Source organism: Mobula hypostoma (genome assembly GCF_963921235.1).
Source record: "Mobula hypostoma chromosome Y unlocalized genomic scaffold, sMobHyp1.1 SUPER_Y_unloc_1, whole genome shotgun sequence".
In the NCBI taxonomy this organism is placed as follows: Eukaryota; Metazoa; Chordata; class Chondrichthyes; order Myliobatiformes; family Myliobatidae; genus Mobula; species Mobula hypostoma.
The window spans coordinates 647005-666828 of record NW_026948171.1 but is presented as its reverse complement, the minus strand read 5'-3'; the positions used below and the strand labels follow the sequence as shown (position 1 = coordinate 666828).

The 19824-nt window shown below is 48.0% G+C and overlaps 2 pseudogenes; both read right to left on the bottom strand.

Moving 5' to 3' along the window:
- Nucleotides 1–6582: 6582 nt before the first annotated feature.
- Nucleotides 6583–7769, bottom strand: LOC134341421 (uncharacterized; annotated as a pseudogene).
- A 2449-nt stretch (nucleotides 7770–10218) lies between these two features.
- On the bottom strand, nucleotides 10219–17880 carry LOC134341425 (uncharacterized; annotated as a pseudogene).
- Nucleotides 17881–19824: the final 1944 nt, after the last annotated feature.

Genomic DNA, 19824 nt, shown 5'->3' with positions numbered 1-19824 from the left:
TATTCCTGAACCTGGTGGTGTGGGTCTCGAGGTTCCTGTAGCTTCACCCTGATGGTTCAGGGGCAATAACTGTCGCTGAACATGATGGTGGGTCCTGAGGCTCCTATACCTTCACCCTGATGTTTGAGGAGTAATAACTGTCCCTGAACATGGTGGTGTGGGTCCTGAGGCTCCTGTACCTTCACCCTGATGGTTGAGGGGTAATAACTGTCCCTGAACCTGCTGGTGTGGGTCCTGAGGCTCCTGTACCTTCACCCTGATGGTTGAGGGGTAATAACTGTCCCTGAACCTGCTGGTGTGGGTCCCGAGACACCTGCAACTTTGCCCTGATATGGTGTAATAACTGTTCCTGAATCTAGTGGTGTGCGTCCTGAGGCTCCTGTACATCCTTCCGGATGGTTGTGGGGTAATAACTATTCCTGAAACTGGTGGTGTGGGGACTGAGGCTTCTGCACTTTCACCCTAATGGTTGAAGATTAATAACTGATCCTGAACCTGGTGATGTGGGTCCTGGGGTTCCTATACATCCTTCCAGATGGTTGTGGGATAATAACTGTTCCTGAAACTGGTGTCGTGGGTCCTGAGGCTCCTTTACCATCACCCAGATGGTTGATGAGTATTAACTACTCCTGAACCTGGTGGTGTGAGATCTGATGCTTCTGTAACTTAATCCTGACGGTTGAGAGATAATAACCATTCCTGTACCTGGTGGTTTTGTTCATGAGGCTCCTGTATCTCTTTCCTGATGGTTGAGAGGTAATAACTCTTCCTAATCATGGTGGTCTGGGTCCTGAGGCTCCTGTACCTCCTTCCTGATGCTTGTGGGGTAATCACAGTTCCTGAACCTGGTGGTGTGTGTCCTCTTGCTCTTTTGTCTTCACCCTGATGGTTGAGGGGTAATAGCAGTTCCTGAACCTGGTGGTGTGAGTCATGAGGCTCGTATACCTCCTTCCTGATGGTTGAAGGGTAATAACTGTTCCTGAATGTGGTGGTGTTGGTCCTGAGGCTCCTGTACCTCCTTCCTGATGGTTATTTGTTAATACCTGCTACTGAACCTGGTGGTGTGGCTCCTGAGACTCCTGTACCTTCACCTTGATGTTTGAGGGGTAATGACTTTCCCTAACCCTGTTGGTGTGGGTCCTGAGGCTCCTGTTCCTCCTTCCTAATAGTTGAGGGGTAATAAATGTTCCTGAACCTGGTGGTATGGGACCTGAGGCCCCTGTATCTTCACTCTGATGGTTGAGGAGTAATAACTGATCCTGAACTTGGAGGTCTGCGTCTTGAGGTTCCTGTACATTCACACTGATGGTTATTTGATAATACCTGCTACTGACCCTGGTGGTGTTGGTCTTGAGTCTCCTGTACCTTCACACTGATGGCTGAGGGGTAATAACTGCTCCTGAACCTGGTGCTCTGGGCACTGAGGCTCCTGTACATCCTTCTTGATGTTTAAGGTGTAATAACTATTCCCGAACCTGGTGGCGTGGGTCTCGAGGTTTCTGAAGGTTCACCCTAATGGTTGAGGGGCAATAACTGTCCCTGAACATGGTGGTGTGGGTCCTGAGGCTCCTATATCTTCACCCAGATGATTGATGAGTATTAACTGCTACTGAACCTGGTGGTGTGAGACCTGATGCTTCTGTAACTTCATCCTGACGGTTGACAGATAATAACCATTCCTGTACCTGGTGGTTTTGGTCATGAGGCTCCTGTACCTTTTTCCTGATGGTTGAGAGCTAATAACTCTTCCTAATCATGGTGGTCTGGGTCCTGAGGTTCCTGTACCTCCTTCCTGACGTTTGTGGTGTAATAACAGTTCCTGAACCTGGTGGTGAGTGTCCTCTTGCTCTTTTGTCTTCACCCTGATGGTTGAGGGGTAATAGCAGTTCCTGAACCTGGTGGTGTGAGTTGTGTGACTCGTATACCTCCTTCCTGATGGTTGTAGGGTAATAACTGTTCCTGAATGTGATAGTGTTGGTCCTGAGGCTCCTGTACCTCCTTCCTGATGGTTTTTTGTTAATACCTGCTACTGAACCTGGTGGTGTGGGTCCTGAGGCTCCTGTACCTTCACCTTGATGGTTGAGGGGTAATGACTTTCCCTAACCCTGTTGGTGTGGGTCCTAAGGCTCCTGTTTCTCCTTCCTAATAGTTGAGGGGTAATAAATGTTCCTGAACCTGGTGGTATGGGACCTGAGGCCCCTGTATCTTCACTCTGATGGTTATTTGCTAATACCTGCTACTGACCCTGGTGGTGTTGGTCCTGAGTCTCCTGTAGCTTCACACTGATGGCTGAGGTGTAATAACTGTTCCTGATCCTGGTGCTATGGGCACTGAGGCTCCTGTACCTCCTTCTTGATGTTTAAGGTGTAATAACTATTCCTGAACCCAGTGGTGTGGGTCTCGAGGTTCCTGTAGGTTCACCCTGATGGTTGAGGGGCAATAACTGCTCCTGAACATGGTGGTGTGGGTCCTGAAGCTCCTATAACTTCACCCTGATGTTTGAGGGGTAATAACTGTCCATGAACCTGGTGGTGTGGGTCTGAGGCTCCTGTACCTTCACCCTGATGGTTGAAGGGTAATAACAGTCCCTGAACCTGCTGGTGTGGGTCCTGAGACACCTGTAACATCGCCCTGATATTTGAGGGCTAATAACTGTTACTGAACCTGCTTGTGTGGGCCCTGAGGCACCTGTAGCTTTACTCTGATAGTTGAAAGTTACTAACTGTTCCTCAACCTGGTGGTGTCAGTCCTGAGGCTCCTATACTTTCACCCTTATGGTTGATGTATAATAACTGTTATTGAAGCTGGTGGTGTCGGACCTGAGGCTCCTGTTCCTTCACCTTGATCGTTTTGGTGTAATAACTGTTCCTGAATCTATTGGTTTGCATCCTGAGGCTCCTTTATATCCTTCCGGATGGCTGTGGGGTAATAACAGTTCCTGAAACTGGTGATGTGGGTACTGAGGCTCCTGCACTTTCACCCTGAATGTTGAGTGTTAATAACTGTTGCTGAACCTGATGCTGTGGGTCCTGGGGCTCCTATACATCCTTCCTCATTGTTTTGGGATAATAACTGTTCCTGACACTGGTGTCGTGGATCCTGAGACTCCTGTACCATCACCCCGATTGTTGACGTGTATTAACTGTTCCTGAATCTGGTGGTGGGAGTCCTGATGCTCCTGTACCTTCACCCTGACAGTTGAGAGGTAATAAACATTCCTGTACCTTGTGCTGTTGTTCATGTGGCTCCTGTACCTCTTTCCTGATGGTTGAGAGGTAATAACTCTTCCTAAACATGGTGGTCTGGGTCTTGAGGCTCCTGTACCTTAATCCTGATGGTTGAGGGATAATAACCATTCCTCTACCAGGTGGTGTTGGTCCTGAGGCTCTTGTACCTCTTTCCTGATGGTTAAGAGGTAATAACTGTTCCTAACCTGGGTGGTCTGGGTCCTGAGGCTCCTATACCTCCTTCCTGATGGTTGTTGGTTAATAACTGATCCTAAACATGGTGGTCTGGGTACTGAGGCTCCTGTACCATCACCATGATCATTGAGGGGTAGAAACGGTTCGTAAACCAGGTGGTGTGGCTCCAGAGGCTCCTGTATCTTATCCCTGATGGCTGTGGGGAAATAACTGTTCCTGAACATGGTGGTGTGTATCCTGAGGCTCCTATACCTTCACTCTGACAGTAGAGGGGTAATAACAGTTCCTGAACCTGGTGCTGTGGGTCCTGAGGAACCTGTACCCTTACTCTGATAGTGGAAGGTTAATAACTGTTCCTAAACCTGCTGGTGTAGGTCCTGAGACTCCTGTATCTTCACCCTGATATTTGAGGGGTATTAACTGTCCCTGAACCTGGTGGTGTGGTTCCTGAGGCTCCTATACTTTCACCCTGATGGTTGATGGGTAATAACTGTTACTGAACCTGATGTTCTGGGTCCTGAGACACCTGTAACTTTACTCTGATGTTTGTAAGTTAATAATTATTCCTGAACCTGTTGGTGTGGGTCCTGAGATCCTGTACATTCACCCGGATGATTCAGATGCAATAACTGTTTCTAAACCTGCTGGTATGTGTCCTGAGGCTCCTGTACCACTTTCCTGATGGCTTCAGTATAATAACGGTGAAACTGGTGGTGTGGGTCCTGTGGCTCCTGTACATCCTTCATGATGGTTGAAGTGTAATATCTTTTCCTGAAGCTGGTGGTGTTGGACCTGAGGCTCCTGTTCCTTCACCCTGATAGTTAAGCTGTAATAACTGTTCCTGAACCTAATGGTGTGCGTCCTGAGGCTCCTGTACATCCTTCCGGATGGTTGTGGGGTAATAACTATTCCTGAAACTGATGGTGTGTGGACTGAGGCTCCTGCACATTCACCCTGATGGTTGAGGGTTAATAACTGTTCCTGAACGGGGTGATGTGGGTCCTGGGGTTCCTATACATCCTTCCTGATGGTTGTGGGATAATAACTGTTCCTGAAACTGGTGTCGTGGGTCCTGAGGCTCCTTTACCATCACCCAGATGGTTGATGAGTATTAACTGCTCCTGAACCTGGTGGTGTGAGACATGATGCCTCTGTAACTTCACCCTGACGTTGAGAGGTAATAACCATTCCTGTACCTGGTGGTTTTGGTCATGAGGCTCCTGTATCTCTTTCCTGATGGTTGAGGGGTAATAACAGTTCCTGAAGCTGGTGGTGTGAGTCGTGAGGCTCGTATACCTCCTTCCTGATGGTTGAAGGGTAATAACTGTTCCTGAATGTGATGGTGTTGGTCCTGAGGTTCCTGTACTTCCTTCCTGATGGTTATTTGATAATACCTGCTACTGAACCTGGTGGTGTGGGTCCTGAGGCACCTGTACAATCACCCGGACGGTTGACGAGTATTAACTGTTCCTGATTCTGGTGGTGTGAGTCTTGATGCTCCAGTACCTTCACCCTGACGGTAGAGAGGTAATAAACATTCCTATACCTGGTGGTGTTGGTCACGAGGCTCCTGTACCTCTTTCCTGATGGTTGAGAGGTAATAACTCTTCCTAAACATGATGGTCTGTGTCCTGAAGCTCCTGTACCTCCATCTTGATGGTTGAGGTTAATAACCATTCCCGTAATAGGTGGTGTTGGTCCTGAGGCTCCTCTACCTCTTTCCTGAAGTTTAAGATGTAATAACTGTTCCTTAGCGGGGTGCTCTGGTTTCTGAGATTCCTGTACCTCCTTCCTGATGGTTGTTGGTTAATAACAGTTCCTGAACCTGGTGATCTGTGTCGTCTTGATCTTGTGTCTTCACCCTAATGGTTAAGGGGTAATAACTGTTCCTGAACCTGGTGGTCTAGGTCCTGAGGCTCCTGTACCTTTACTCTGATAGTTGAAGTTTAATAACTGTTCCTGAACCTGGTGGTGTGGGTCCTGAAGCTCCTGTACCTCCTTCTTTGTGGTTGTTGGTTAATAACTGTTCCTAAACCTGGTGGTGTGCGTACTGAGACTCTTGTCCCATCACTATGATGGATGAGCGGTAATAACTGCTCCTGACAATGCTGCTGTGGTTTCTGAGGTTCCTGTTCCTCCTTCTTGATGGTTAACTTGTAATAACTAATCCTGATCCTGGTGTTGTGGTCCAGAGACTGCTGAACATCCTTCTTGATGGTTGTGGGATAATACCTGCTCCTGAAGCTGGTGTTGTGGGTCCTGAGGCTCCTGTACCATCAACCTGATGGTTGACAAATATTAATATTCTGGAACCTAGTGGTGTGTGTCCTGAGGCTCCTATAACTCCTTCCTGATGACTGTTGGTTAATAACTGATCCTAAACCTGGTGGTCTGGGTACTGAGGCTCCTGTACCATCACCATGATCATTGAGGGGTAGAAACGGTTCCTGTACCTGGTCGTATGGGTCCTGAGGATCCTGTACTTCCTTCCTGATGGTTGAGGTGTAATCACTGTTCCTGAACCTGGTGGTGTGGCTCCTGATGTTTCTGTACCTTTACACTGATGGTTGAGGGGTAATATCTGCTCCTGAACCTGGTGCTGTGGGTACTGAGGCTCCTGTACCAGCTTCTTGATGGTTAAGGTGTAATAACTATTCCTGAACCTGGTGGTGTGCGTCTCGAGGCTCCTGTACCTTCACCCTCATGGTTGAGGGGTAATAACTGTTCCTGAACCTGGGGCTGTGGGTCCTGAGATACCTGTACCTTTACTCTGATGGTTGATGGTTAATAACTGTTCCTGAACCTGGTGGTGTAAGTCCTGAGAATCCTGTATCTTCACCCTGATATTTGAGGGGTAATAACTGTTACTGAACCTGGTGTTGTGGGTCCTGAGACACCTGTATCTTTACTCTGATAGTTGAAAGTTAATAACTGTTCCTGAACCTGTTGGTGTGGATCCTGAGATCCTGTACATTCACCCTGATGATTCAGGCATAATAACTGTTCCTGAACCTGCTGGTATGTGTCCTGAGGCCTCTGTACCACTTTCCTGATGGCTTAGGTATAATAGCGGTTCCTGAACCTGCTGGTGTGGGTCCTGTGGCTCCTGTACATCCTTCATGATGGTTGAAGTGTAATAACTTTTCCTGAAGCTGGTGGTGTTGGACCTGAGGCTCCTGTACCTTCACTCTGATAGTTATGGTGTAATAACTGTTCCTGAACCTAGTGGTGTGCATCCTGAGGCTCCTGTACCTCCTTCCTGGTGGTTATTGGTTAATAACTGTTCCTAAACCTGGTGGTGTGGGCACTGAGGCTCCTGTCCCATCACCATGATGGATGAGGGGTAAGAACTGTTCCCGCACCTGGTCCTGTGAATCCTCAGGATCCTGTATATCCTTCCTGATGTTTGAGGGGTAATAACTGTTCCCAAATCTGGTGGATTGGTTCCTGAAGGTGCTCTCCCTCCTTTGTGATAATTAAGGGGAAATAACTGTTCATAAAACTGGTGGTGTGTGTCCTGAGGCTCCTGTACCTCCTTCCTGGTGGTTGTTGGTTAATAACTGTTCCTAAACCTGGTGGTGTGGGTCCTGACACTCCTCTCCCATCACAATGATGGATGAGGGGTAATAACTGCTCCTGACCTTGCTGCTGTGGGTTCTGAGGCTGCTGTTCCTCCTTCTTGATGGTTAACGTGTAATAACTAATCCTGAACCTGGTGTTGTTGGTCCTGACACTGCTGTACATCCTTCCTGATAGTTGGGGGATAATACCTGTTCCTGAAGCTGTTGTTGTGGGTCCTGAGGCTCCTTTACCATCAGTCTGATAGTTGACAAATATTAACTATTCCGGAACCTAGTGGTGTGTGTCCTGAGGCTCCTATATCTCCTTCCTGATGGTTGTTGGTTAATAACTGATCCTAAACCTGGTGGTTTGGGTACTGTGGCTCCTGTACCATCACCATAATCGTTGAGGGGTAAAAATGGTTCCTGTACCTGGTCGTGTGGGTACTGAGGATCCTGTAAATCCTTCCTGATGGCTGACGTGTAAGAACTGCTCCTGAACCTGGTTGTATTTTCCCTGAGGCTCCTGTACCTTCACACTGATGGTTGAGGGGTAAGAACTGCTCCTAAATCTGGTGCTGTGGGTACTGAGGCTCCTGTACCTCCTTCTTGATGGTTAAGATGTAATAACTATTCCTGAACCTGGTGGTGTGGGGCTCGAGGCTCCTGTACCTTCACTCTGATGGTTGAAGGGTAATAACTGTTCCTGAACCTGGTGGTGTGGGTCCTGAGGTTCCAATACTTTCACCCTGATTGTTTATGGGTAATAACTGTTACTGAACCTGGTGGTGTGGGTGCTGAGGCACCTGTACCTTTACTCTGATAGTTGAAAGTTAATAACTGCTCCTAAACCTGGTGCTGTGGGTCCTGAGACACCTGTATCTCACCCTGATATTTGAGGGGTAATAACTGTCCCTAAACCTGGTTGTGTGGGTCATGAGGCTCCTATACGTTCACCCTGACTGTTGATGGGTAATAACCGTTACTGAACCTGGTGGTGTGGGATCTGAGGCTCCTGTTCCTTCATCTTGTTAGTTATGGTGTAATAACTGTTCCTGAATCTAGTGGTGTGGGTCCTGGGGCTCCTATACATCCTTCCTGATGGTTGTGGGTAATGACTTTTCCTGAAACTGGTGTCGTCGGTCCTGAGGCTCCAGTACCATCATCCGGATGGTTAAAGAGTATTAACTGTTCCTGAATCTGGTGGTGTGAGTTCTGATGCTCCTGTACATTCACCCTGATGGTTGAGAGGTAATAACCATTGCTGTACCTGGCGGTGTTGGTCATGAGGCTCCTGTACCTGTTTCCTGATGGTTGAGAGGTAATAACTCTTCCTAAACTTGGTGGTCTGGGTCCTGAGCCTCCTGTACCTCCTTCCTGATGATTGTGGGTTAATAACTGTTCCTGAACCTGGTGATCTGTGTCGTCTTGCTCTGAGTCTTCACCCTAATGGTTAAGGGGTAATAACTGTTCCTGAACCTGGTAGTCTGGGTCCTGAGGCTCCTGTACCTTCACTCTGATAGTTGAAGGTTAATAATTGTTCCTGAAACTGGTGGTGTGCGTCCTGCGGCTCCTGTTCATCCATCCTCATGGTTCAGGGGCAATAACTGTTCCTGAACCTGGTTGTGTGGGTCCCAAGGATTCTATACCTTGACCCTGATGGTTGAGGGGTAATACCTGTCCCTGAACATGGTGGTGTGGGTCCTGAAGCTCCTATACATTCACCATGATGGTTGAGGTGTAATAACGTTTCCTGAACCTGGTGGTGTGGGTCCTGAGACTGCTGTATCTTCACCCTGATGTTTGAGGGGTAGTAACTGTCCCTGAACCTGGTGGTGTGGGTCCTGAGGCTCCTGTACCTTTGCTCTGATAGTTGAAGGTTAATAACTATTCCTGAACCTGGTGGTGTGGGTCCTGACGCTCCAGTACCACCTTCCTGGTGGTTGTTGGTTAATAACTGTTCCTAAACCTGGTGGTGTGGGTACTGAGGTTCCTGTCCCATCACCATGACGGATGTGTGGTAAGAACTGTTCCTGCACCTGGTCATGTAGATCCTGAGGATCCTGTATATCTTTCCTGATGTTTGAGGGGTAATAACTGTTCACGAACCTAGTGCATTTGTTCCTGAAGGTGCTGTCCCTCCTTCCTGATGTTTAAGAGGAAATAACCGTTCTTAAAACAGGTGTTGTGGGTCCTGAGCCTCCTGAACCACCATCCTGATGGTTGAGGGGTAATAACTGTTCCTGAACCTGGTGGTATGGGACCTGAGGCCCCTGCATCTTCATCCTGATGGGTGAGGGGTACTGACTGGTCCAGAACTTGCAGGTCTGCATCTTGAGGCTCCTGTACATTCACACTGATGGTTAAGGGGTAATAACTGCTCCTGACCCTGGTGCTGCGGGTTCTGAGGCTCCTGTTCCTCCTTTTTGATGGTTAACGTGTAATAGCTAATCCTGATCCTGGTGTTGTGGGTGCTGAGACTGCTGTACATCCTTTCTGATGGTTGTGGGATAATACCTGCTTCTGAAGCTGGTGTGGTGGGTCCCGAGGCTCCTGTACCATCACCATGATCGTTGAGGGGTAAAAACGGTTCCTGTACGGGTCATGTGGGTCCTGTGGATCCTGTACTTACTTCCTGATTGTTGAAGTGTAATAACTGTTCCTGAACCTGGTGGTGTGGCTCCTGAGGTTCCTGTATCTTCACCCTGATGGTTGAGGGGTAATAACTGTTCCTGAACCTGGCGGTTTGGGACCTGAGGACCCTGCACCTTCACCCTGATGGTTGAGGGGAAATAACTGTTCCTGAACTTGCTGGTCTGCGTCTTGAGGCTCCTGTACATTCACACTGATGTTTGAGGTGTAATAACTGTTCCTGAAGCTGGTGGTGTGGGTCCAGAGGCTCCTGTACCATCAGCCTGATGGTTGACAAATATTAACTACTCTGGAACCTTGTGGTGCATGTCCTGAGGCTCCTATATCTCCTGCCTGATGGTTGTTGGTTAATAACTGATCCTAAACCTGGTGGTTTGTGTACTGAGGCTCCTGTACCATCACCATGATCGTTGAGGGGTAAAAATGGTTCCTGTACCTGGTCGTGTTGGTCCTGTGGATCCTGTACCTCCTTCCTGATGGTTGAAGTGTAATAACTGTTCCTGAACCTGGTGGTGTGGCTCCTGAGTCTCCTGTACATCCATCCTCATGGTTCAAGGGCAATAACTGTTCCTGAACATGGTGGTGTGGGTTCTGAGGCTCCTATACCTTCACCGTGATGGTTGAGGGGTAATAACAGTTCCTGAATCTGGTGCTGTGGGACCTGAGGCTCCTGTTCCTTCACTCTGATAGTTATGGTGTAATGACTGTTCCTGAACCTAGTGGTGGGCGTCCTGAGGCTCTTGTACATCCTTCCGGATGGTTGTGGGGTAATACATATTCCTGAACCTGGTCTCGTGGGTCCTGAGTCTCCTGTACCACAATCCTGATGGTTGAGGGGTAATAATCATTCCTGTACCAGGTGGTGTTGGTCCTGAGGCTCCTGTACCTCTTTCCTGATGGTTAAGAGATAATAACTGTTCCTAAACCGGGTGGTCTGGTTTCTGAGACTCCTGTACCTCCTTCCTGATGGTTGTGGATTGATAACTGTTCCTGAACCTGGTGGTCTGTGTCGTCTTGCTCTTGTTTCTTCACCCTAATGGTTGAGTGGTAATAACTGCTCCTGAACCTGGTGGTCTGGGTCCTGAGGCTCCAGTACCACCTTTCTGATGGTTGCAGGGTAATAACAGTTCCTGAACCTGGTGGTGTTTGTCCTCCTGCTCTTGTGTCTTCACCCTGATGGTTGAGGGGTAATAATTGTTCCTGTACCTGGTGGTGTTGTTCCTGAGGCTCCTGTACCTTTTTCTGATGGTTGAGAGGTAATAACTGTTCCTAAATGTGGTGATATGGGTCCTAAGGCTCCTGTACATCCTTCCTGATGGATATTTGTTAATAACTTTCCCTGACCCTGGTGGTGTGGCTTCTAAGGCTCCTGTACCTCCTTCCTGACGGATGTGGGGAGCAACTGTTCCTGAACCTGGTGGTCTGGGTCAGACGCTCCTGAACGTTCACCCAGATGGTTGAGGGTAATTACTGTTCCTGACCTGTGGTGTGGGTGCTGAGGCTCCTGTACATTCATTCAGATGGCTGAGGTGTATAACTGTTCCTGAACCTGGTGGTGTGGGTGTTGATGGTCCTGTTCCTCCTTCCTGATGGTTCAGGGGTCATATCTGTTCCTGTTTCTGGTGCTGTGGGACCTGATGCTCCTGTACCTTCACCCTGATGGTGGACGGGTAATAACTTTCCCTGAATAAGGCGGTGTGTGTCCTGAGGCTCCAGTATCTTCACCGTGATGGTTGATGTATAATAACTGTTCCTGAACCTGGTGGTGTGGGTCCTGAGGCACCTGTACCTTCACTCTGATGGTTTATGGGTAAATGCAGTTCCTGAAACTGCTGATGTTCGTCTGAGGCTCCTATACCTCCTTCTTGATGGTTGAAGGGTAATAACTGTTCCTGAACATGGCGGTGTTGGTCCTGACGCTCCTGTACCTCCTTCCTTATGGTTATGTGTTAATACCTGTTCCTGAAACTGGTGGTCTGCATCCTGAGGCTCCTGTACCTTCACCCAGATGGTTGAGGGGTAATAACTGTTCCTGAACCTGGTGGTGTGGGTCCTGCGGCTCCTGTACCTTCATCCTGATGGTTGAGCAGTAGTAACTGTTCCTGAACCTAGTGGTGTGGGTCCTGATGCTTCTGTACTTTCACCCTGACGGTGAGGAGTAATAACCATTTCTATGCCTGGTGGTGTTGGTCATGAGGCTCCTGTACCTAATTCATGATGGATGAGAGGTAATAACTGTTCCTAAACCTGGTCATCTGGGTCCTGAGGCTCCTGTGCCCCCTTCCTGATGGTTGAGGGGTAGTAACTGTTCCTGTACCTTAACTGTAATGGTTGTGTGGTAATAACTGTTCCTGAATGTGGTGGAGTGTCTCCTGAGGCTCCTGTACCACCTTCCTGATGGTTTAGGGGTAATAACTGTTCCTGAACCTGGTGGTATTGGTCCTGAGGCTCTGTACCTTCACCCCGATGGTTAGGGGTAATTACTGTTCCTGAAACTGTTGATGTGCGTTGTGATGCTCCTATACCTCCTTCCTGATGGGTGAATGGTAATAACTGCTCCTAAACCTGGAGTTGTTGGTCCTGAATCTCAGTACCATCACCCTGATGGTTGTTGGCTAATACCTGTTCCTGAACCTGGTAGTGTGGGACCGGAGGCACCTGTACCTTCACCCTGATGGTTGACGGGTAATAGCTGTAGCTGAACCAGGAGGTGTGTGCATCCCGATGCTCCTGTACCTCCTTCCTGATGGTTGAGGGGTAATAACTGTTTGTGAAACAGGTGTTGTGGAACCTGACGCTCCTGTACCACCTTCCAGATGGTTGAGGGGCAATAACTGTTCCTGAATCTGGTGGTGTGTGTTCTGAGGCTCCAGTATCTTCACCCTGATGTTTGAGAGGTGATAACTGTTCCTGAACCTGGTGCTGTGGGTCTTGAAGTTCCTGTTCCTTCACCCTAATGGTTGAGGTGTAATTACTATTCCTGAAACTGCTGATGTGAGACGTGAGGCTCCTATACCTCCTTCCTCATGGTTGAAGGGTAATAACTGTTCATGAACGTGGTGGTGTTGGTCCTGAGGCTCCTGTTCCGCCTTCCTGATGGTTGAGGGGTAATAACTGTTCCTGAGCCTGGTGGTGTGGGTCCTTTCTTTTCCAATCCTTTTATTAGTTTCATAGAATACTAACATAACATGGCAATAATACAAAGTTATTGAGAATATATTGTAATACTTAACATGAGTAATTTTAAAATCAAATATTATTAAGTTGACAAAACTCCCAATCATATAGGATACCAATGCATAATACAGGACAAAAAAATATATCTAGACAAATATCATGAAAAAAGAAAGAAATGAATAAAATATATAAACCCCTCGAAAAAAAACTAATCTAAACAGAATTAATCAACTAAACTATAAAAAAGACCTGGAATCCTGTACCTCTTTCCTGTTGATTGAGAGTTAATAACTATTCCTGAACCTGGTGGTGTGGGTCCTGAGTCTCCTGCATCTTCAGCCAGATGGTTGAGTGGTAATTACTATTCCAGAGCCTGGTTGTGTGGGTCCTGAGGCTCCTGTACCTCCATCCTGATGGTTGAGCGGTAATAACTGCTCAAGAACCTGGTGGTGTGAGTCTGAGGCTAATGTACCTCCTTCCAGATGGTTGAGGGGTAATAACTGTTCCTGAACTTGGGCATGTGGGTCCTGTGGCTCCTGTACCTTCACCGTGATGGTTGAAGGGTAATAACAGTTCCTCAACCTGGTGGTGTGTGTCCTGAGGCTTCTGTACCTCCTTCCCGATGGTTGAGGGATAGTAACTGTTCCTGAACCTGGTGGTGTGTGTCCTGAGGCTCCTGTACCTTCACCCTGATGGTTGATGAGTAATAACTGTTCCTGAACCAGGTGGTCTGGGTCGCAATGCTCCTGTACTACTTTCCAGATGGTTGAGGGGCAATAATTGATCCTGAATCTGGTGGTGTGTGTCCTGAGGCTCCTGTATCTTCACCCTGATGTTTGAGGGGTGATAAATGTTCCTCAACCTGGTGGTGTTGCTCCTGAGGCTCTGTACCTTCACCCTGCTGGTTAAGGGGTAACAACTGTTCCTGAAACTGCAGATTTGAGTCATGAGGCTCCTATTCCTCCTTCTTGATGATTGAAGGGTAATAACTGTTACTGAACGTGGTGGTGTTGGTTCTGAGGCTCCTGTACCTCCTTCTGGATGGTTACGGGGTAATAACTGCTCCTGAACCTGGTGGTGTGGGTCCTGAGACTCCTGCATCTTCACCATGATGGTTGAGCTGTAATACCTGTTCCTAAACTTGGTGATGTGTTTCCTGATGCTCCTGTACCTTCACTCTGACGGTTGAGGTGTAATAACCACTCCTGTAATTGGTGGTGTTGGTTATGAGGCTCCTGTACCATCACCCTGATGGTTGACGGGTAAAACCTGTTCCTGAACCTGGTGGTGTGGGTCCTGAGACTCCTATATGTTCACCCTGAAGGTTGAGGGGTAATAACTTTTCCTGACCCTGGTGGTGTGGATCCTGAGGCTTCTGTTCCTCCTTCCTGATGGTTGAGGGTTAATTACTGTTCTTGAACCTAATGGAGTGGGTCCTGAGGCTCCTATATCTTCACCATAATGGATAAGGGGTAATACCCGTTCCTGAAACTGGTGGTGTGGTTCCTTTCTATTTCAATCTTTTTATTGCTTTCATTGAATATTTACATAACTTAGCAATAGTACCAGGTTATTGGGAATACATTGTTATACTTAACGTAAGTAATTTTAAAACCAAATAGTATTTAGTTGACAAAACTCCCAATCATAGCAGATACCAATGAATAATACAGGACAAAAAAAATCTAGACAAATATCACGAAAGAAGAAAAAACAATAAAAAATATATAACACCCTCAAAAAAGAAAATAATCAAAACGGAATTAATCAACTGAACTAAAAAAAGACCTAGGCTCCTTTACTACTTTCCTGACAGTTGAGGGGGGATAAATGTTCCTGACCCTGGTCTTATGGGTCCTGAGGCTCCTGAACCTCCTTCCTGATGGTTGAGGTGCAATAACTGTTTGTGAAACAGGTGCTGTGGTGTGTGCATCCCAATGCTCCTGAACCTCCTTCCCGATGGTTGAGGGGTAATAACTGTTTGTGAAACAGGTGTTGTGGAACCTAACGCTCCTGTACCACCTTCCAGATGGTTGAGGGGCAATAACTGTTCCTGAATCTGGTGGTGTGTGTCCTGAGGCTCCAGTATCTTCACCCTGATATTTGAGAGGTGATAACTGTTCCTGAACCTGGTGCTGTGGGTCTTGAAGCTCCTGTTCCTTCACCCTAATGGTTGAGGTGTAATTACTGTTCCTGAAACTGCTGATGTTTGAAGTAAGGCTCCTATACTTACTTCCTCATGGGTGAAGGGTAATAACTGTTCCTGAACGTGGTGGTGTTGGTCCTGAGGCTCCTGTTCCGCCTTCCTGTTGGTTGAGGGGTAATAACTGTTCCTGAACCAGGTGGTGTGGGACCTGAGTCTCCTGCATCTTCAGCCAGATTGTTGAGTGGTAATTACTGTTCCTGAACCTGGTGGTGTTGGTCCTGAGGCTCCTGTATCTTCACCCTGATGGTTGAGGGGTAATAACTGTTCCTGAACCTGGTGGTGTGGGTCCTGAGGCTCCTGCACCTTCACCCTGATGGTTGAGGTATACTAACAGTTCCTGAACCGGGTGGTGTGCATTCTGCGTCTCCTGTACCTCCATCCTGATGGTTGAGGGGTAATAACTGCTCCAGAACCTGGGCGTGTGAGTCTGAGGCTAATGTACCTCCTTCCAGATGGTTGAGGGTTAATAACTGTTCCTGAACCTGGTGGTGTGGGACCTGAGATTCCTGTAGCTTCACCATGATGGTTGAAGGGTAATAACTGTTCCTGAACTTGGTAGTGTGTGACCTGAGACTTCTGTACCTTCACCGTGACGGTTGAAGGGTAATAACCTGGGCTGTGGGTCATGAAGCTCCTTTACCTTCACCCTGACGGTTGAAGTGTAATAACCATTCCTGTACTTGGTGGTGTTGGTCATGAGGCTCCTGTACCTCTTTCCTGTAAGTTGAGAGGTAGTTACTGTTCCTAAACCTGGTGGTCTGGGTCCTGAGGCTTCTGTGCCTCCTTCCTGATGGTCGAGGGGTAGAAACTTATCCTGAACCAGGTGGTGATGGTTATCAGGCTCCTGTACCTCTTTCCTGATGGTTGAGCGGTAATAACTGTTACTAAACCTGGTGATCTGGGTTCTGAGGCTCCTGTACATCCTTCCTGATGGTTCAGGGGTAATACTGGTCCTGAACCTGGTGGTGTGTGTCCTTTTGCGCTTGTGTCTTCACCCTGGTGGTTGAGGGGTAATAACTGTCCCTAAACCTGGTGGTCTCGGTCCTGAGGCTCTTGTACCTTCACCCGGAAGGTTGAGGGGTAATAACTGCTCCTGAACCTGGGCGTGTGGGTCCTGAGGCTCCTGTACCATTACCCTGATGGTTATGGGGTAATAACTGTTCCCGAACCTGGTGGTGTGGGTCCTGAGGCTCCTGCATCTACACCGTGATAGTTGAGCTGTAATACCTGTTCCTAAACCTGCTGCTGTGGGTCCTGAGGCTCTGTACCTTCACCCTGACGGTTGAGTTGTAATAACCACTCCTGTACTTGGTGGTGTTGGTCATGGTCATGAGGCTCCTGTACTTCTTTCCTGATGGTTGAGAGGTAATAACTGTCCCTAAACCTAGTGGTCTGGGTCCTGAGGCTCCTGTACCATCACCCTGATGGTTGAAGGTTAATAACTTTTCCTGAACCAGGTGGTGTGGGTCCCAATGCTCCTGTACTACCTTCCAGATGTTTGAGGGCCAATTATTGTTCCTGAATCTGGTGGTGTGTGTCCTGAGGCTCCTGTATATTCACCCTGATGTTTGAGGGGTGATAACTGTTCCTCAACCTGGTGGTGTGGGTCCTGAGACTCCTATATCTTCACCATAATGGTTGAGCAGTAATAACCGTTCCTGAAACTGGTGGTGTGGTTCCTTTCTTTTTCAATCTTTTTATTGCTTTCATAGAATATTTACATAACTTAGCAATAATACCTGGTTCTTGGGAATACATTGTTATACTTAACGTGAGTTACTTTAAAAGCAAATATTATTTAGTTGACAAAACTCCCAATCATATAGGATACCAATGCATAATACAGGACAAAAAAATATATCTAGACAAATATCATGAAAAAAGAAAAAAATGAATAAAATATATAATCCCCTCAAAAAAAAGCTAATCTAAACAGAATTAATCCACTAAACTAAAAAAAATGACCTGTGCTCCTGTACCTCTTTCCTAATGATTGAGAATTAATAACTGTTCCCGAACCTGGTGATGTGAGACCTGAGTCTCCTGCATCTTCAGTCAGATGGTTGAGTGGTAATTACTGTTCCTGAACCTGGTGGTGTTGGTCCTGAGGCTCCTGTACCTTCACCCTGATGGTTGAGGGGTAACAACTGTTCCTGAACCTGGTGGTGTGGGTCCTTAGGCTCCTGTACCTTCACCCTGATGGTTGAGGTGTACTAACAGTTCCTGAACCGGGTGGTGTGCGTTCTGCGTCTCCTGTACCTCCATCCTGATGGTTGAGGGGTAATAACTGCTCCAGAACCTGGTGGTGTGAGTCTGAGGCTAATGTACCTCCTTCCAGATGGTTGAGGGTTAATAACTGTTCCTGAACCTGGTGGTGTGGGACCTGAGACTCCTGTAGCTTCACCGTGATGGCTGAAGGGTAATAACTGTTCCTCAACCTGGTGGTGCGTGTCCTGAGGCTTCTGTACTTCCTTCCTGATGGTTGAGGCACAATAACTTTTCCTGAACCTAGTGGTGTTGGTCCTGAGGAAGCTGTACCTTCACCCTGATGGTTGAGGGGTAATGACTGTTCCTGAAACTAGTGGTATGACTTCTGAGGCTGCTGTTCATACACGCTGATGGTTGAGGGGTATTAACTATTCCTGAACCTGATGGTGTGGCGCCTGATGCTCCTGTACCTCCGTTCTGATGGTTGAAGGGTAATAACTGTTCCTGAACTTGGTGGTGTGTGACCTGAGACTCCTGTACCTTCATCGTGACGGTTGAAGGGTAATAACCTGGGCTGTGGGTCATGAAGCTCCTTTACCTTCACCCTGACGGTTGAGGTGTAATTACCATTCCTGTACTTGATGGTGTTGGTCATGAGGCTCCTGTAGCTCTTTCCTGTTGGTTGAGAGGTAGTAACTGTTCCTAAATCTGGTGGTCTGGGTCCAGAGGCTCCGGTGCCTCCTTCCTGATGGTTGAGGGGTATAAACTTTTCCTGAACCAGGTGGTGTGGGTCCCGATGCTCCTGTACAACCTTCCTGATGTTTGAGGGGCAATAACTGTTCCTGAATCTGGTGGTGTGTGTTCTAAGGCTCCAGTATCTTCACCCTGATGGTTGAAGGTAATAAACACTCCTGTACCTGGTTGTGTGAGTCCTGATGCTCCTGTACATTCACCGTGATAGCTGAGGTGTAATAACCACTCCTGTACCTGGTGGGGATGGTCATCAGGATCCTGTACCTCTTTCCTGATGGTTGAGCGGTAATAACTGTTACTAAACCTGGTGATCTGGGTTCTGAGGCTCCTGTACATCCTTCCTGATGGTTCAGGGGTAATACTGGTCCTGAACCTGGTGGTGTGTGTCCTCTTGCACTTGTGTCTTCACCCTGGTGGTTGAGGGGTAATAACTGTTCCTAAACCTGGTGGTCTCGGTCCTGAGGCTCTTGTACCTTCACCCGGAAGGTTGAGGGGTAATAACTGCTCCTGAACCTGGGCGTGTGGGTCCTGAGGCTCCTGTACCATTACCCTGATGGTTATGGGGTAATAACTGTACCCGAACCTGGTGGTGTGGGTCCTGAGGCTCCTGCATCTACACCGTGATAGTTGAGCTGTAATACCTGTTTCTAAATCTGGTGCTGTGGGTCCTGAGGCTCCTGTACCTTCACCCTGACGGTTGAGGTGTAATAACCACTCCTGTACTTGGTGGTGTTGGTCATGAGGCTCCTGTACTTCATTCCTGATGGTTGAGAGGTAATAACTGTCCCTAAATCTGGTGGTCTGGGTCCTGAGGCTCCTGTACCATCACCCTGATGGTTGAAGGTTAATAACTGTTCCTGAAACTGGTGGTGTGGGTCCCAATGCTCCTGTACCTTCACCCTGACGGTTGAGGTGTAATAACCACTCCTGTACTTGGTGGTGTTGGTCATGAGGCTCCTGTACTTCTTTCCTGAATGTTGAGAGGTAATAACTGTCCCTAAATCTGGTGGTCTGGGTCCTGAGGCTCCTGTACCATCACCCTGATGGTTGAAGGTTAATAACTGTTCCTGAAACTGGTGGTGTGGGTCCCAATGCTCCTGTACCTTCACCCTGACGGTTGAGGTGTAATAACCACTCCTGTACTTGGTGGTGTGGGTCCGGATGCTCCTGTACAGCCTTCCTGATGGCTGAGGGGCAATAACTGTTCCTGATTCTGGTGGTGTGTGTCCTGAGGCTCCAGTATCTTCACCCTGATGTTTGAAGGTAATAACCACTCCTGTACCTGGTGGTGATGGTCATCAGGCTCCTGTACTTCATTCCTGATGGTTGAGCAGTAATAACTGTTCCTAAACCTGGTGATCTGGGTTCTGAGGCTCCTGTACATCCGTCCTGATGGTTCAGGGGTAATACTGGTCCTGAACCTGGTGGTGTGTGTCCTCTTGCTCTTGTGTCTTCACCCTGAAGGTTGAGGGTTAATAACTGTTCCTAAACCTGGTGGTCTCGGTCCTGAGGCTCTTGTACCTTCACCCGGAAGGTTGAGGGGTAATAACTGCTCCTCAACCTGGGCGTGTGGGTCCTGAGGCTCCTGTACCATTACCCTGATGGTTATGGGGTAATAACTGTTCCTGAACCTGGTGGTGTGGGTCCCGAGGCTCCTGTACCTTCACCCTGACGGTTGAGGTGTAATAACCACTCCTGTACCGGGTGGTGATGGTCATGAGGCTCCAGTACCTCTTTCCTGATGGTTGAGAGGTAATAACTGTCCCTAAACCTGGCGGTCTGGGTCCTGAGGCCCATGTACCATCACCCTGATGGTTGAAGGGTAATAACTGTTCCTGAAACTGGA